This window comes from Maylandia zebra, linkage group LG2 (assembly GCF_041146795.1).
Source record: "Maylandia zebra isolate NMK-2024a linkage group LG2, Mzebra_GT3a, whole genome shotgun sequence".
In the NCBI taxonomy this organism is placed as follows: Eukaryota; Metazoa; Chordata; class Actinopteri; order Cichliformes; family Cichlidae; genus Maylandia; species Maylandia zebra.
Genome location: NC_135168.1, coordinates 9,464,567 through 9,471,019, shown reverse-complemented (window position 1 = coordinate 9,471,019; position 6,453 = coordinate 9,464,567). Strand labels below are relative to the sequence as shown.

Sequence of the window (6,453 nt, the reverse complement as noted above, 5' to 3'; positions counted from 1 at the left end):
ACAGTACTCTGGGTCTCCTGCAGAACAACTCGAGCTGTGATACCTGAATGAAGAGCCTCTGCTGCTTTAAAGAAGGAGGCTCGAGGCAGCGCTGAGGTGCAGACCAACCAGCTTTTATTCAGCAACTTTAACAGAAGGATCAGAAAAATAAAACTATACAGCACAGTGATGCTGACTGAAGCCACAGCATTAAACTAAACAAACATCTGATCATCTTTAACAACATCTAATAAATAATGACAACTATTTAATCCTGTATTTCCTACAATAAAGCCTGTTCAGATATTTGTTGCTGATGGAAATGTAAAAGGCTCCCAGGAACCAAAGGACAAAAACAGAGGCAACAGTCACAGCTGCAAAGGATCCCCTAACACATAAACTGGTTCGAAGATATTTTCTAGCTCTGCAGAGGAGCTTGATTGCACGGACAGTAAAAAGTGGATTCAATAACAGCAGCGAGCGCTGAGTGATATAACGGTGCTGCGAGCAGCAGTGCAAAGGCTCACACAGAGACAGCAGCTACACTGTGTGTGGATGTGATCCACAGTCACAGCTGTGGGTTTCAGTCAGTGTGTCTCTAACTTCATGGTCACATTTCAAAGCTTATTGGAGCCAGAAGATGTTCAAGTAAAAGATTTATTGCTGTACTCGTCTACCAGGATAACAGGAGGTTCATAAAGCTGTGTAATACTTCAGCTTTACATCATGCAGTAGTAGTTGTGTCCCTTTGTGTTTATTAGTGTGTTCACACGTCTACTTTAACTTCACTCTGTAATGAAAGGATTCAAATCACTGATAAATACATACATGCTGACTCTGAGTCTCAGTGAAGGAGGAAAGGATGGATGAAGGCAGCCTAGTGTGGGTCATGTGTGTCCAGCAGTCATCCAGGGCCTGGATCCATCTGTAACAGGAAGACAAAGTCCAGCCTGTAATCATCCTATCAGGCACAGCGTTTCCATCCAGCATCCTGACGACGCTAACAACCCGTCAAACGTCTCCTCTGGTCCACAGAAGTCACACTTCCTGTGTCATGTTTACCTTTTTAAGTGTGCTATTCAAGCCTGTGTGACCAACTCTGACTCTCCAGATTCCATCCTGGTCTCTGCTGCAGCTTCTTCTACACGACTGTTTTCTGTATAATAATATCTGCCTTTCCCGTCTCTGTCCCAGTGTGCCTGCCACTCGTCCTTCATCTTTACCTTCATTATACTCTTCACCTCACTTTCACTGTATTTTATAGTCAAACCTGCACGACTTCTTCTTGCTGCACCTTTTTAAACTTATCGTCCTGTTCATTGCATCAACACCGATATTCACAGGGAGCCATAAGAAATCCACTTCTATCCCTCTGTGTTTGATTCTATACAGTAAATGAAGTATATCAAAAACAATATGTTGCCTAGAGTCTGAAGACATATCACCTGTGCTCACTAGCACGCTGCTAGAGTCCCAGCAAACCACATACCTCCATATTAGTGCGTCCTCTACCCAGTTCAAGCCAGTAACATCACTACCAGCTCCCAGTATAAACTGCCACATCATCTGTAATTCTTTTACTCATCACCAAACTTATTTGTGGGAGAACAAATGCAGCAGCCGTTCTTTTATCTGACAGTGTTGACGCATCAGTAAATATCCTCACATGACCTGAGGACTTTCCCACTATATGAACCTGCTTTTAGTCGCCCCTCCTCCCTCGCCACAAGCTTCCTTTACAACATAACTTATAAAAAACAACTTTATTGACAATCAGCAATAACAATTACAGACAGTCTAGAAGAAGAATCACATGATCAAGGAGCAGAAGTTTATGGTTTTAATAGCTTTTACATTTTGGGAAAGTTTTAAAAACATTGTTTGGTTTTCTTTCTAAAGCGTTGAAAGGACGGCTTTGCATCAGAACAGTAAGATCAGCAAATGAATCCATTAAAGTTCTTTTGCCTTGTTTGCAAAAGAAGCCAAACAACATTTGTGTTACAAAGAGAGACTTCAGAACAGATCAAAGATCACAAACATCAGGCACTGATGGAAACAGCCAAACACAGAAACAGAGGCACCAGCAGGTGAAGGAGGCCTGTTGTAGAAATGACTCTGAGTGCTCAGGTAGAAACGCATGAAGAACCAGTGCGTCTAATATTTGGAAACCAGTCTGTGTTTGAGCGTCCTGGATGAAACACAGATCATGTTGCAGAGCGAGGACGTCGTCTTTCCTCCCGAGTGTGTAACTACAGGACGTGTGCAGAAGGTTTAATCGTCCTCCTGACAGTTACTGATGAACGAGTCCTTCAGGGAGGCTCCAGGATCACTGTGGCTTTTACCAGCTGCTGCTAAACTGAGAGGTGTTGCTGCTTCATGTGTGAAGATGTCTGCATGGCTTTAACAGTGCAGACGTTCCTCATGTGCACCCATTTCATATGTTTTATTGTGATGTTTAGTAACATCTGCTTTCCTCCTTCAGGCAGACGATAAAGTGAGCTTAGCCTTAAACATGTGGAGAGAACGTTTGACCGACAGTCCTGGGACGACTGCAGAACAATGGTTTGTTTTTAATGATAAAGTTTCATAATGGAAATAAATGCTGAGCCTGTTTCATGATGTTGGCCCTGCAGCATCAGGCAGGATTAATACTGTAACAAACGTGTGTCACAGTTATAATGACTTTAAATGAAGACTTGGGTTGGATGGAGATGTCAGCTGGATTTGTGCTGACTGTCACTTTAAATGTTTTCAGTTCAGCTTCTAAATCTACTTTTGTATAATGTTTGCTGAGTTTTGCACTTCATGACGCTTTTAAGAAGAGCCAATAAATCCTGACTTTACACAAAAATAAAGGTTTAATGTGTTTAGTGTGACAGTGGAGGAGAGCGCACATAATAAGAGTCATTAACAGAATGGTGACAATTATAATCTGTCTCATTTTAGGAGCAGCTCACAGGCACAACAGACTACAGAGCAACCAAAGCACCAGTTAAACGTCCATGTGACCGGCTTACAGCCAATGAACAATCAGTCCCCACTGTCCCCACCAACATCACTGTACTGGAGAGACTGTGCTGCCATGGTCAGAGATGAACTGGTACTAAAATGTAAGGCAGCTGATGTGTGTGGCCTTAGCAGCACAAATGCATCACGGCTGCAACGCTGCAGTGTGTTTAAACATTTGAACATTTCTGTGGCTTCAAACCAGCAGCTCCTCTGTACTCAGTCGTGTTTGTGTGTCTGTCAAAGTGATTGTTGTCTTTAAAAAGCCTTTTGTGTTGAGTTTTGTGAGCAGTGCCGAGCTTCTCTGTAGTCTAAGCTGAGTCGATATATTTGATTCCATGTTTGGTGTGATTTTCAAAGTCAGCAGCAGCAAACGCTGAACAAGCAAAGTTTGGGCCCATCAGAGACAGCAGTGGACCTGCTGACCTGTAGGTGTTGCAGGTGTTTGTGTGCAGCTGTGGGTCAGTCAGCTTTATTTCACTTATCCATGACAGAGCGCTGTTAGCTGTGAGTTAGCATCCACTGAGCTGTTTCATCTACTCTGTCACTGCCAGCAAGCAGAGCCCAGGGTTGACTTCAGAAGCTGGACGTGGCCTTGCTCAAGGGCACTTTAGCAGCACGTTCCCAGCAGTAACAGAGGGATTCAAACTGGTGACCCTGGAATCACCCAGAAAAGTCACCTTATGCCAGAAGTTTTAGTGAGACGGGAACAACATTACAGCTCTGATGTCATTGACCTGTGCAGTGAGGACATATTGAACTGTGAGGACACAGCTTATAGGTTCAACACTGACCCTGGGTCAGCATGTGCAGGTGACATGGTGTTGGTGTCACCACTACAGACAGCTCAGGTTCAACTGGTTCTTCTTTGATTTGCTTCTATAGCACAAAGGTTGACACCAGTCTGGTCCAGTTAGCATCTGAATCCATAAACGTGTGAGCTCGTCCCACCAGAGGACGTCAGCATCATGGGGATAATGTCTACAGCAGGAAAACACAGGGACAGTTGGGTTTGCTGCACATCTGGAACACACAGTTAGCTCAGATATGTTCATGTCACTAACACCAATACAGTGACTGAGTGCTCTATAGCAGCTAATGCTAACAACTGTAACACTGCTGTTTGTCATGGTTTTCAGACCAAATGATAACAAAATGTTGGGAAAAGTGAAATATTGGAACATGAAATCATAAATTATTACATTTAAACAACAATAATACAGCTAAATTTCCCCTGTTGGCTCATAAGCTGCTCACCTGGATGCTACATCAGTGCAGTCCTCTCTGAACATTAGCTAATCAACACACACACACTTATTGTTGAGAGGCTGACTTCACTAAACTCACAGAAACTCTTAAGAAGCTCCTCAAATGATGACTTTGGAGTTTTGTGTTACTGTCAGTGTATAAAAGCTAGAAAAGGAAGAAAAGCAGGAGAAATTATCAAAGTGCTGCTGTGTGCAGGAAGAACTACAACATGTTAGTGAGAAACACAAACAGGGTGTGAAACACACTCCAGAGGAAACGCTGTGTGCAGGCTGTCTGTGACTTCCTGTGTCTCTGCCACAGACTGGGACAGACACCAGTGAAACCAGTCACTGTGGTCATGTGCTTGTAGCCAGCAGCCTGTGATGTGAGGCTGCTTGAGTCAGTCGTCTGCTTCCACCATGTAAACCTTGGTGTCTCCTACATGCACAGATGTTTCCTGCAGACTGTGCTGCTCCAGCTGTCACACAGATGTTGAATCAGCAACATCTGTGTCACGTCCTCCCTGGTCCCACAGATAACAGGCTGCATACAAGAGGCTCACCTCTGCTACCTGCTGCTCCACTCCCCATCGCTGTTTTGGCCACGCCTCCCGTTGGTCAGCAGGTAAAGGTGAAGCCTGGGACATGGAAGCCTTTACAGCAGAGCTTCATGGGCCTGTCCAGCAGCAGGCTGAGGAGAGAAAGGTGACAGAGTTCGCTGTTACAAACAGTTTCTCAGCTTTGATCTAAAAGAGCTTGTTTCCTGTTAAAGCAGCTGAGAGTGAGCACATGTTCTCCCCCTGAGGTTCTCATGACAGAGGAAGAACTCACAGCTGAGGAGGACCAGGATCTCCATCCACTCACAGTCCCTGCAAACAAAACCACCATTTGAACTTTAACATTTGTTGTCACTTCTTGTGTCACTCAGCACATCTCAGCTGTTCCTCTGAGTTTCTTCTGAAAGTCTTCCTGTGATTGGCTGTTCACAGACACATGACTACATGAATCAGCTCCACATGTTCTCAGCAGCAACATCTGGGCAGCTGTGACAGGTTAAAGACAACATGTTTCTAAGTGCAATTAGAAGAAGAAGCCAGTAAAGACGCGTCTGTGATGCAAAGCAACAGAAGAGCAACGTGAGCCACAGTAAGTGATGGAGGATGAACTGGTCCTGTCTCTGTTGGTGGGCTCGTATACTGGCAGGAAGGAAGCTTCTCTGGGATTTCTCCCTCAGCACCAGTGAAGCCTCTGTTTCTGTCACTATTGTCTCTTTGAACTGTGATTATTTTGTGCTTTCACAGCATTTTCCTGTTTCATGGTGTTTTAGAAGCAGCAGTGTGTGTGAGCTCTCAGGGCCACCGTCCATCCTGTATACTTGTTGTTTGTAGTGTCACCAGTGCAGTGATGACCACAGGGTGGCGCTGTGCTGCATCACAGGCAGCCTGCGCTGGGCCTGTTCCATATAACATATATATGAGATGATGATATGAAAGATCGTTTGTTTCATGGTGTAAAATATGTTACATGGTTGTGATGCTCGCTGTAGTGTCTGTATTAAAGTTCTCTCTTTCTCTTATATTTAATATAACCACACTACGGACGCTCGTTAGCAACAACGCCGGCAAAACCATCTCGTGGCTCCGCCGTCCGCTTCTTTATTTTCCACATAAACCTTTCACAATAAAGCTCAAGATCCTATTGAGACTTTTCAAAATAAAACGAATCACATGAAAGAGCATGCAGAGAGTTTAGGGATGAAAAGCCAAAAGGAGCCGTCAGGGGCTAAAACATGAATGTTACAACAGGCTTTTCCCCGCAGCACGCCGTGTGATAAATACTCACAAAGACTCACAAACGTGTCGTTTCATGCGTCGGTCAAACACTCGACGCCCAGCTGGAAACACTTCAGGGAAGTTCATCTGCCCGAGATTCAGAAAATCGCCATAAACGCTCCATATTCACCTTTACATGGAATATAAAGGGAAAAGAAGAAACACAGTGCTGTGTCAGCGTTAGACATATAGATATATCCTTGCTTTTAATACATTTGAAGGTGGGTGGGAGAGGTGCTTCTCCGCGTAGTCTACGGTCTCTTTGGGATCGCTAAAGCTTTTCCTCACATCACCATGGGTCACTAACAGCTTTGCAGGGTATAGCAGTCTGTACCTGACGCCGGTCATCCCACGTAGTCTTCCTCTCATATTTGCAAATGCGGCTCTGC

At 44.5% G+C, this 6,453-nt stretch overlaps 1 long non-coding RNA gene across 1 annotated transcript; it reads right to left on the bottom strand.

Annotated features, from left to right (window-relative positions):
• On the bottom strand, positions 1-6,185 carry LOC143413545 (uncharacterized). Its single transcript, XR_013094147.1, has 3 exons — positions 6,075-6,185; positions 4,796-4,923; positions 1-904 (listed from the first exon to the last, which is right to left on the bottom strand). It is a non-coding gene; the product is annotated as an uncharacterized LOC143413545 (long non-coding RNA).
• Between the last annotated feature and the right edge of the window lie 268 nt (positions 6,186-6,453).